We start from the raw sequence: 12,717 nt of genomic DNA on the forward strand, positions 1-12,717 counted from the left end.
GTTACTTCATCCCAGTCTCCATCTCCCCCTGTGTTTCTATAAATACCTTGTGTTTCTATAAATACTTGGTTGCTTCATCCCAGTCTCCATCTCCCCCCTGTGTTTCTATAAATACCTTGGTTACTTCATCCCAGTCTCCATCTCCCCCTGTGTTTCTATAAATACCTTGGTTACTTCATCCCAGTCTCCATCTCCCCCTGTGTTAAATACCTTGGTTACTTCATCCCAGTCTCCATCTCCCCCTGTGTTTCTATAAATACCTTGGTTACTTCATCCCAGTCTCCATCTCCCCTCTGTGTTAATAAATACCTTGGTTACTTCATCCCAGTCTCCATCTCCCCCTGTGTTAATAAATACCTTGGTTACTTCATCCCAGTCTCCATCTCCCCCTGTGTTAAATACCTTGGTTACTTCATCCCAGTCTCCATCTCCCCCTGTGTTAATAAATACCTTGGTTACTTCATCCCAGTCTCCATCTCCCCCCTGTGTTAAATACCTTGGTTACTTCATCCCAGTCTCCATATTCCCCCTGTGTTAATAAATACCTTGGTTACTTCATCCCAGTCTCCATCTCCCCTCTGTGTTAATAAATACCTTGGTTACTTCATCCCAGTCTCCATCTCCCCTCTGTGTTAATAAATACCTTGGTTACTTCATCCCGGTCTCCATCTCCCCCCTGTGTTTCTATAAATACCTTGGTTACTTCATCCCAGTCTCCATCTCCCCTCTGTGTTAATAAATACCTTGGTTACTTTATCCCAGTCTCCATCTCCCCTCTGTGTTAATAAATACCTTGGTTACTTTATCCCGGTCTCCATCTCCCCTCTGTGTTAATAAATACCTTGGTTACTTTATCCCGGTCTCCATCTCCCCCCTGTGTTAATAAATACCTTGGTTATTTCATCCCAGTCTCCTCGTCAGAATCTGCTCTTGGGTTCCCCTGTTTCACTCCGTATAATAATTTGCCTCGATGCGAGCATAGAAGTAGTTCAGCTCGTCTGGTAGGCTTGTGTCACTGGGCAGCTCTCTGCTGTGCTTCCCTTTGTAGTCTGTAATGCCTGCCAAATGCCCTGCCACATGCCCTGCCACATGCCCTGCCACAGGCCCTGCCACAGGCCCTGCCACAGGCCCTGCCACATGCCCTGCCACATGCCCTGCCACATGCCCTGCCACATGCCCTGCCACATGCCCTGCCACATGCCCTGCCACAAGCCCTGCCACAAGCCCTGCCACAAGCCCTGCCACATGCCCTGCCACATGCCCTGCCACATGCCCTGCCACATGCCCTGCCACAAGCCCTGCCACATGCCCTGCCACATGCCCTGCCACAGGCCCTGCCACGTGCGACGAGCATTAGAGCCGGTGTCGTACGACTTGACCTTAGTCCTGTATTGACGCTTTGCCTGTTTGATGGTTCGTCAGAGAGCATAGCGGGATTTCTTGTAAGCTTCCTGGTTAGAGTCCCGCTCCTTGAAAACGGCAGCTCTAGCCTTTAGCTCAGTGAGGATGTTGTCCGTAATCCATGGCTTCTGTTTGGGGTATTTACATACGGTCACTGTGGGGACGACGTCATCGATGTGCTTTCTGTTTTAATTTTTGCTTATAAGCAGGAATCAGGAGGATGGAGTTACGGTCAGATTTTCCAAATAGAGGGCGAGGAAGAGCTTTGTACGTGTCTCTGTGTGTAGAGGACAGGTGGTCTAGAGTTTTTTTTTCCTTCTGGTTCCACAATTAACATGCTGATAGAAATTTGGTAAAACGGATTTAAGTTTCCCTGCATTAAAGTCCCCGGCCACTAGGAGCGCTGCCTCTGGATGAGCGTTTTCTTGTTTGCTTATGACGGAATACAACTCATTAATTGCGGTCTTAGTGCCAGCATCGGTCTGTGGTGGTATGTAAACAGCTACAAAAAAATACAGACGAAAACTCTCTAGGTAGATAGTGTGGTCACGTCGGGCTCGTCGGAATCTAACTTATTTTCTCCTCCCTCCCTCCCTCCCTCCCTCCCTCCCTCCCTCGTCCCATCTCTAGTCCACTCCTCTTAAACACGTCCTCTCTACTCTTCTCTCGCTTTGTCTCTCCCTCTCCTCTTATCACTCTCTCATGCGAGCAAGAAATCACTAATTTGTTAATCACATCCTATCCCTGATTAGGGTTAATGCAACCTGCCTCATGCATGGTTGGCACAGAGGGACAAACTGAATCTTCATGAATGACTGGCTTGAATTGTGAGTTTGACACCACACAATTTATTTTCGTAATGAGCCAAAATGTATTTGCTTTAAATCCAAAGTTGCAAAGGAAAAACACATCCCCAGATTCACAGGGAATACATGACATAGTATGAAGATGCAATACTCCAAGACGCAGCTTCATACTACTTGTCTAACATAGAGAAACTGATGCTGTATACTGGTTGTTGAGGTGAATTGGCATGGGGTATGAGGGGTGCATGGGTGGCTTTAGGATTGTCTTACTCATTGATAGGAAGACATTTGGTCCAAATCAGATGTTGCATACTATATTTACTGAATATTATCTGAATCCTATAAATTAAAATCAATATTACATCCCCTCGGTCTCTGCTTGTCTACTCTCCTTAACCTGGATCAATATTACATCCCCTCGGTCTCTGCTTGTCTACTCTCCTTAACCTGGATCAATATTACATCCCCTCGGTCTCTGCTTGTCTACTCTCCTTAATCTGGATCAATATTACATCCCCTCGGTCTCAGCTTGTCTACTCTCCTTAATCTGGATCAATATTACATCCCCTCGGTCTCTGCTTGTCTACTCTTCTTAATCTGGATCAATGTTACATCCCCTCGGTCTCTGCTTGTCTACTCTCCTTAACCTGGATCAATAGTACATCACCTCGGTCTCTGCTTGTCTACTCTCCTTAACCTGGATCAATATTACATCACCTATTTCATTGGACAGATCTGAAAGAACTGACCAGGTGAAAGTCATTAAGCCTAACGATGAGCGGACACCATAAAGGTGGAGTTCCTGCCCACCATAAAGGTGGAGTTCCTGCCCACCATAAAGGTGGAGTTCCTGCCCACCATGAAGGTGGAGTTCCTGCCCACCATAAAGGTGGAGTTCCTGCCCACCATAAAGGTGGAGTTCCTGCCCACCATAAAGGTGGAGTTCCTTCCCACCATAAAGGTGGAGTTCCTGCCCACCATAAAGGTGGAGTTCCTGCCCACCATAAAGGTGGAGTTCCTTCCCACCATAAAGGTGGAGTTCCTTCCCACCATAAAGGTGGAGTTCCTGCCCACCATAAAGGTGGAGTTCCTGCCCACCATAAAGGTGGAGTTCCTTCCCACCATAAAGGTGGAGTTCCTGCCCACCATAAAGGTGGAGTTCCTGCCCGACTGCATTACAACAGAAGCCAGATAGACATGTGACACGTCCACTAACCACATCATATTACATAGCAATCGGATACCCGACTGCACGACTGATGACGTGGCAAGCAACCATTGATTGATGCAATGCAATGCCTGCACATTGGACGTCTGGTCGGGGAGGAAGTCTACCATTGGTTTGACCTGACAAGTCTCAGGCTAGTCTGGAGAAATCTAGTCTGTTTGTGCTAACATTCTACTCATGGAATGTGACAAGGAGTGGAAAGTTAGCACAAACAGACTGGATTTCTCCAGGCTAGTCTTAAACTAACTGAATTCTCACACATACAGACACTCAAGGATATTGTATATCTCAAACGTGTATTCACATTAACTTTCCACAGTTCATCATGATAAATATTGTACATCTCTCTCTCTCTCTCTTTCAGTTGACTAACCCTCCCTCCTCTCTGACACGTGTACTTACTTCTCAATTTAACCCTGACACACACCCCAGACATTTAAAACCAATTAACAGTTCCCACGGGAACCATTATCTGCAGCACCTGCTGCCCTTCAGGGCACATTTGGCCGTCGCACACCCAAGTGGCAGGAGATGGGTGGAGGTGTGCTCCAGTTAAAAGCTTCCCTAAGCAGTAATGGAACTAGAACCGAAGGGAACGAAGGATATGAAATAAGGACAGTCATTAGGCAGACATCGTCTGCGTCTGAAATGGCACCCTATTCCCTATGTCGTGCACTACTTTTGACCAGGGCCTATAGGGCTGTCGTGCACTACTTTTGACCAGGGCCTATAGGGCTGTCGTGCACTACTTTTGGCCAGGGCCTATAGGGCTGTCGTGCACTACTTTTGACCAGGGCCTATAGGGCTGTCGTGCACTACTTTTGACCAGGGCCTATAGGGCTGTCGTGCACTACTTTTGGCCAGGGCCTATAGGGCTGTCGTGCACTACTTTTGGCCAGGGCCTATAGGGCTGTCGTGCACTACTTTTGACCAGGACCTATAGGGCTGTCGTGCACTACTTTTGACCAGGACCTATAGGGCTGTCGTGCACTACTTTTGACCAGGACCTATAGGGCTGCCGTGCACTACTTTTGACCAGGACCTATAGGGCTGCCGTGCACTACTTTTGACCAGGTCCAATAGGGTGCTATGTGGGATGTAACCTATGTCTTTAGAAGTCTTTAGAGAAATAAACTTTAAAAATACATAAAATGTCTACCTAGTTTGCAGAGGAATACAATTTAAAAAATACCCTTATATACTGTAGATATTAAAAATACCCTTAAATACTGTAGATATTAAAAATACCCTTAAATACTGTAGATATTAAAAAATACCCTTATATACTGTAGATATTAAAAAATACCCTTATATACTGTAGATATTAAAAAATACCCTTATATTCTGTAGATATTAAAAAAATACCCTTACATACTGTAGATATTTTTTTGTTATTACCTTATGGGTCGTTCCATGTATCCCTTTGATATTTGAAGTAGAAATATTTGAATTTTAAAAGCCTCATGTTTAAATGAATTGTCCTTTAAGATAAACCACATGGATATATATTTTTTTAATCTGATTTTAAAACACTTCCTCCAACCATTTCTCCCAGTTTCACCGTCATTGTAAAGCCCTAGTTATTGTGTTGCTTTGACAAAGTTGTTTCTGAAGATGTTTTCCAGTCGATTAGTGATTCATTCACGTCTGTCCCACGTATTGGGATGGGCCCTGATAAGTGAACAGATTGTTGGCCAATTCTCTGGTGTTTTTGTGGGAGAAACCTGAGTGTGTGAAGCGGATCACATCGACCATGTTACCCATAGATTGGCTAGAATTTGTTTTACATAATAAAAATCACATTTTGTGAAACTTGCATTAAATTGCCCCTCCCTGTAGCGACACAACATGCTTCCACTCCCCCTGTCACAATGGGATTTATGCCTGATTTAACCCTCTTGTTGTGTTCCTGTTGAATTGGACAGATTTACAAGTTTTCTCTCTGGAAAAATGTAGTTAATTTAATCTGATTGTCATAAGGTTCCATTACTGTCCACACACAGACCACTACAAGCATGTGTGTTGGAGCACACACACACACACACTGAACTCCCCTTCTTGGCTTCCATGGCAACCTCCCACGGGAACCTTTCCCCAACAGAATCTTTCGCCCACGGTGAACCACACCTGTTGGCATTCTCACAAACAATCGCAACATTGTTTCAATAATATATAGAACATTTCTAGCAGCTCTTGTATAAAAAGCTTTTTTGAAGCCTTGCTCACAATTCATTCTGTGGCGACACACTGACCAAACGCTATACTGTATGTGAGGCTCTTCATGATATTTTTGATCATGACACCGGTGAGGAGGACAGAGTCCTTGTTGAACTTTGACACAAAGTAGTCTATGACAAATAGCACAATATGTTTCATCTGAGTATTTGTTAGAGTGAAAATAATTCATACATTATGCTTTTATTTTTTACTCACAAACATAATTTACTGTATATTGCAGCCCATTTGTGTAGGCTATTCGCCAGACAAAACCGCTCAACAATAAATAGTGGCTGAATTCATCCTCGTTGTTAGGCTATTTAATATGTCATTTTAATAAAAAACGTTTATAAATAGCAGCTAAATACGATATATAGCTATAGATAGTACACTGCATAATGAAATAAACCCTAGTAAGCTAGTGTTTTGAGGGTGGACTGACTATAATTTGGCATGAATAGATTGGTTTTATGCACAAACTTTCTATCCAAGCTGGGAGAGGGCGCGAGGACGGCGCAGGTAACGCTGCTATCAGCTCTTAGCCCATACAGGACTGTTGTGAACTCTAAAATAAATCAGTTGGTTGCTGATTAGTATGCTGTTGCATCGAACATTTATTTTACAATACGCAATGTTTGAATTTTCAACTTTAATCACTGAACAAGTAAATGCATTATTGCCAGCAGCCAGCGTTCTAAAGACGGCATTATTACGACAACGTGTATTCCTAATGCTTGGTGAAATATTAGGCTTAACATGAGCAATAAATATATATATTATAATAATACACAATTTAAAAAATAACATTTACTTCAAATAAATATTTTGGTCTGTATGTGTGTCAGATGTGTGTGTGGGCCTTGGCGTTTGCTCTTGGCCTTCTATTACAGAATGTTGGACACAAACACCATTCTAGAACACTGTAACTAGATGAGACAAGAATAGGAAGGAGAAGAAAGGGGACAGTCATTGGCTGTTGTGTTACTGCATGTTTTATTGAGACCCTGGAGCTGTGTTGAATTTTTATTGAGACCCTGGAGGTGTGTTGAATGAATACATTGCAGAAGAGTGGTGTGCCAGGATGTACCAGTGTGTTGTGGTTCAGGAGCATGGCTTAGAAGGTCAAACACTCCCATGTGCGCTTTCTCTCGCTCTTTCTGTCTCTCTTTCTCTCGCTCTTTCTGTCTCTCTTTCTGTCTCTCTTTCTCTCGCTCTCTGTCTCTCTCTCTTTCTGTCTCTCTTTCTCTCGCTCTTTCTGTCTCTCTTCCTCTCGCTCTTTCTGTCTCTTTCTGTCTCTCTTTCTGTCTCTCTTTCTGTCTCTCTTTCTCTCGCTCTTTCTGTCTCTTTCTGTCTCTCTTTCTGTCTCTCTTTCTGTCTCTCTTTCTGTCTGTCTTTCTGTCTGTCTTTGTGTCCCTTTCTGTCATTGTCTGCCTGTCCCTCCTCTATCTCTGTTTTTGTTTCCCTCTCCATCCATCTCTCCCACATCACCCTCTCCCTCTCCCTCTCCCTCCATCTCTCCCACATCTCCCTCTCTCTCCCTCTCCCTCTCTCCCTCACCCTCTCCCCCTCTTCCTCGCTCTCTCCCTCTCCCTTTCTCTCCCTCTCTCCCTCCCCCTCCTCGCTCCCTTTCTCTCCCTCTCCCTCTCCCTCTCTCCCTCCCCCTCTCCCCCTCTTCCTCTCCCCCTCTTCCTCGCTCTTTCCCTCTCTCTCCCTCTCCCTCTCCCCCTCCCCCCTCTCTCCCTCTCCCCTCCCCCTCTCCCTCTCTCTCCCTCTCTCCCTCTCTCCCCCTCTCCCACCCCCTTTCCCTCTCCCTTTCCCTCTCCCTTTCCCTCTCTCTCCCTCTCTCTCTCTCTCTTTCCCTCTCTCTCCCTCTCCCTCTCTCTCTCGCCCTCTCTCTCTCCCTCTCGCCCTCTCCCTCTCCCCCTCCCTCTACCCAAAGACCTTTCCTGTCTTGTTCACAGTACATCACATTGACCTTGTTTCATACAGATGTAGGATCTAAATTTGAGCCAGTTTGCTGCAGCAACAGGAAATGTGGATTATAATTAATGGACATTTTGGATGGAAAAATCAAGTTTGAAATTTCAATGTGGAAATTGCAAACTTCAGAAGCCTTTTTAACCTAAAATGCACTACACAAATTACGATCCTACATCAGTATGACTCAGTATGTCCCAAATGACCCTGGTCAAAAGTAGTGCACTATATAGGGAATAGGGTGTCATAGGGTCCTGGTCTAAAGTAGTGCACTATATAGGGAATAGGGTGCCATAGGGTCCTGGTCTAAAGTAGTGCACTATATAGGGAATAGGGTGCCATAGGGTCCTGGTCTAAAGTAGTGCACTATATAGGGAATAGGGTGCCATAGGGTCCTGGTCTAAAGTAGTGCACTATATAGGGAATTCACAACAACAACAAAATAGAAATAAAAAGAACAGAAGAGGAAAAACACTAACAGCCTGCTGCTTAGCTTTCCACCAATCAGGGACCAAACACATGATGACAGGTTAACAGTCCAGGGAGTGAACCTAGAGGTGGGAGGGAGGGAGAGAGAGGAGGGAGGTTACGCAACTAACACACCATCTATGTCGCTCTCTGTCTCTGTCTCTCCATTTCTCTCCCCCTCTCGCTCTCTCCATTTCTCCCTATCTCTCTCAATTTCTCTCTCTCTCACTCTTCCTCCCTCTTTTTCTCACTCTTTCTCTCTCTCTCTCTCTCTCTCTCGCTCTTTCACTCTTAAACACAGACACACAGACACTCTCTCTCTGGGCTTAGCTTTTAGTCAGAGGCAAGCATATACTCACATTCTGCATGTTAGGTTATGGATCGGAGAGATTTGATTCAGGAAACCGGCACACAAAGCCATTCCAACCAACCTTCACGGGTTACAATAAGCAACCTGGGTTCAAATACTAATACTTTACAAATACTTTTAATTTATAGGATTCAGATAATATTCAGTAAATATAGTACGCAACATCTGATTTGGACCAAATGTCTTCCTGTCAATGAGTAAGACAATCCTAAAGCCACCCATGGACCGCTCATACCCCATGCCAATTCACCTCAACAACCAGTATACAGCATCAGTTTCTCTATGTTGGACAAGTAGTATGAAGCTGCGGCTTGGAGTATTGCATCTTCATACTATGTCATGTATTCCCTGTGAATCTGGGGATGTGTTTTTCTCCCCTGTTCTGAGAAATGTGTAACTGAGGTAGCCTGCATTAAAGTAGTGTGAATGTACGAGGTTATGACAACTAGATGCAGCCGTTCCTGTGTTTATTAAATAGATCACGTTTCCTTATTGCATCCTCATACTATGTCATGTATTCCCTGTGAATCTGGTGATGTGTTTTTCCTTTGCAACTTTGGATTTAAAGCAATACATTTTTTGCTCACTATGAAAATAAATTGTGTGGTGTCAAACTCTCGATTCAAGCCAGTCATTCATGAAGATTCAGTTTGTCCCTCTGTGCCAACCATGCATGAGGCAGGTCGCACTAACCCTAATCAGGGATAGGATGTGATTAACAAATTAGTGATTTCTTGCTCGCATGAGAGAGGGATAAGAGGAGAGGGAGAGAGAAAGGGAGAGAAGAGTAGAGAGGACGTGTTTAAGAGGAGTGGAGTAGAGATGGAGGGAGGGAGGGAGGGAGGGAGGGAGGGAGGGAGGGAGGGAGGGAGGGAGGGAGGGAGGGAGGGAGGGAGGGAGGGAGGGGGAGGGAGGGAGGGAGGGGGAGGGAGGGAGGGAGGGAGGGAGGGGAAGACAGGGAGAGAAAGAGAGAGGGAGCTCTGGTTGTGAGACTTTGTTACTGTATAATAGATGCTTAGAAATACCCAGGATGGACATCATCATCGTCACCGTGACATGACATCACACAAGATCCCCAGGGCCTGGAGAGATAATCCCTGATAATCTGAGAAATACAGAGGCTGTGTCCCAAAGGACTCTGGTCAAAAGTAGTGCACTATATAGGGAATAGGGTGCCACTGGATCCTGGACAAAAGTAGTGCACTACAGCCCTACAGGCCTTGGTTAAAAGTAGTGACCTATAGGCCCTGGTCAAGAGTAGTGTTCTAAAGCCCTATAGGTCCTGGTGAAGAGTAGTATACTACAGCCCTATAGGCCCTGGTCAAAAGTAGTGCACGAAAGCCCTATAGGCCCTGGTTAAAAGTAGTGCACTACAGCCCTACAGGCCTTGGTTAAAAGTAGTGCCCTATAGGCCCTGGTCAAGAGTAGTATAATACAGCCCTATAGGCCCTGGTCAAAAGTAGTGCACTAAAGCCCTATAGGCCCTGGTTAAAAGTAGTGCACTACGTAGGGAAGAGGGTGCCATTGCAGACGCAGACGGTGTCACACTTCCCCCACAAATAAAGCCCACAGGTCCAGAACAAATATGATGTTAATGACGGTTGAGAGACATTGGCAGTAGAGATAGAAATCTAGATCAGCTCAGGGAAGATATTTTCTACTCTTCTAACATTCTATCGCCTTCGACAGACTTAGACCAATCAGCCAATGATATTGACCTAATGACCTAATGACCTAATGACCTAATGATATTGACTTAATGACCTAATGATAATGACCTAATGATATTGACCTAATGATATTGACCTAATGATATTGACCTAATGACCTAATGATATTGACCTAATGACCTAATGACCTAATGACCTAATGATATTGACCTAATGACCTAATGATAATGACCTAATGATATTGACCTAATGATATTGACCTAATGACCTAATGATATTGACCTAATGACCTAATGATATTGACCTAATGACCTAATGACCTAATGATATTGACCTAATGCTACGGCAGCCTCGAACAGTGTTTTTCAATGTGGTTGTTTACCATTACTATCATTACTATCATTACTATCATTACTATCATTACTACCATTACTACCATTACTACCATTACTATCATTACTATTACTATCCTTTTCTCCTTGAGGCACTACTTCCATAAAAACAGGTCAGATCAACAACATATTACAGAGCTTTTGTGGGTTCTGGAACGAGAGCTGGAGAAACCTTAGCCTAGAGCATTGGTGGAAAATGGCCCTGTTTCAATCAATCCTCAATGCTTTTTCATCAAATTGGCCAATGAATGTTTTGGATAAACCTGTCATAGCTATTTCCTGGATAAATGTGATCCATTAACAGCTGAGACAATACAGGTTGTGGATTCATTTGAAATGAAACGACGACAGACATCAACGGTACGGTCAGTTTGGCACAGTTTGAAAGTTCATCAGAAAGTTTGTGAGGGAATCATTTGAGTTCGTTGTCCCCCGTCCGTTACGTCTCTTTTACAATCCTCCGTGGGACAGTCGCACTCCGCCTCTGGTTGTGTTATCGTCCCTCTACGGTTCGTTAACGTTGCCGGTGGCGTCCTTGAGAGACCTGCCCCACTGTCCCCTCTCCCTCTAACCGGGTCCACCTCACAGTCACACAGCGGCTCCTCTACAGCTCCTCTACGGTCCGTTAGCGGTGTCGGTAGCACCCTCCCTCTAACCGGGTCGCGGATTACACCAGATGTGACACTGCCTCTACCGGCGCCACAACCAGTATCGTAAGCCACACCCATCTCCGTTGTGAAGAGCGAGTTCTTCTTCTCCTTCCCGGCGCCGGCGGCGCGTTGCTCGCCAAGACAACGCTCTCCACGCGCGTGGCGCTCGTCGTCCAGCCGCCAAAGCACCCGTTGTCCCCACGGCAACCTAGCAAGCGGAGGAACGCCTCGCGGAACTCAGTGTTGAAGGCGTAGATAACGGGGTTCAAGGAAGAGTTGCTCCAACCGAACCACACGAAGACGTCGAAGGTGGTTTCACTGACACAGTACAGGTGGGAGGATTGGGAGGAGGGTCTGACACAGTTCTAGAGGCTGTACCTGGACCTGTGTGTGGGGGAACATGGGCATGAGAGTTAGACAGGGATCGCGTTTCTAGGGGTCTCAGATCAGTGATATTTCATAAAGAGTTGTAGTGTTCTGGCGCTTTAACCAAGAGTTCAAATATGGTCTGGACAGGAATGTAAAACTGTCACGTAAACTTCTTTTAACTGAAGTGTTGAAAGGTTAAGGTTCAGGAATAATAATATAATATATCCCATTTAGCAGACGCTTTTGTCCAAAGCGACTTACAAGTCGGCTGGGGCCACTACTGCATATGGGTGGCCCCCATATGGGTGGCCCCAGTGGGAAACGAACCCACGACGCTTGGCGTTGCAAGCGCCATGCTCTACCGACTGAGCCACACAGGACCCATGGAAGGTTGTTGTGCTCGGACCAAAGGGGCCCCGAAAACACGTCATCGATAAAAACTATTGAAGGGGAATTACGTTGCCGACCGGAACGTTCTTTCAAGGTCGCAACTAATAATACCTTGACGTATTTGAGTTGAAAGGTCATAGTAGTCCTACCTGGGCAGAAGGGCATGGCACAGTTGAGGATGAAGAAGGGGGACCAGCAGAAGACGAAGACCCCCATGATGACAGACAGAGTCTTCAGAACCTTGGTTTCCTTCCTAATGGAGTACCTCAGGGCCCGGTGTTGGGGAGGAAGATCAGGGTGATGATGATGTTTCGGGGACTTGGTAGTTTGGTGAAAGATGGAACAGCGGTGTTTAGAACGAAGAGGAGGATGATGACGATGGTGGTGCACGTGCCCATCTGCATCCACATCCACGTGCGGGTCCGAGCGGCAGTTCTGTGCGTGTTCTGCGGCCCGCTCCAGGGAGGATATCCTGCGTATCTGGACCTGGGCGATCCGGTAGATCCGTGTGTAGGTGACCACCATGATCGCCACGGGGATGTAGAAACTGATCAACGAGGAGGAGATGGCGTAGGTCCGACTCAGACTGGAGTCACAGTTCCAGCCGTTCACCTCCTCCGCCCTGTGGAGCTGATATACCCCGCTGACGTTAAACCCGGTAACGTCCCGGGTAAATTCGTCACCGCTCCCGGCGTATCCGGTGATCGCAGCCCGGTGCCAGTGGAGTTGAACGGGCACAAATGATATCACCACGGAGACCGTCCAGGTCACGCCGACCA

The 12,717-nt window shown here is 45.9% G+C and overlaps 1 pseudogene; it reads right to left on the minus strand.

Moving 5' to 3' along the window:
• Window positions 1-10,895: 10,895 nt before the first annotated feature.
• Window positions 10,896-12,717, minus strand: part of LOC135506551 (D(1) dopamine receptor-like) — a 2,663-nt pseudogene continuing 841 nt past the window's right edge.

This window comes from Oncorhynchus masou, chromosome 20 (assembly GCF_036934945.1).
Source record: "Oncorhynchus masou masou isolate Uvic2021 chromosome 20, UVic_Omas_1.1, whole genome shotgun sequence".
NCBI classification, from domain to species: Eukaryota; Metazoa; Chordata; class Actinopteri; order Salmoniformes; family Salmonidae; genus Oncorhynchus; species Oncorhynchus masou.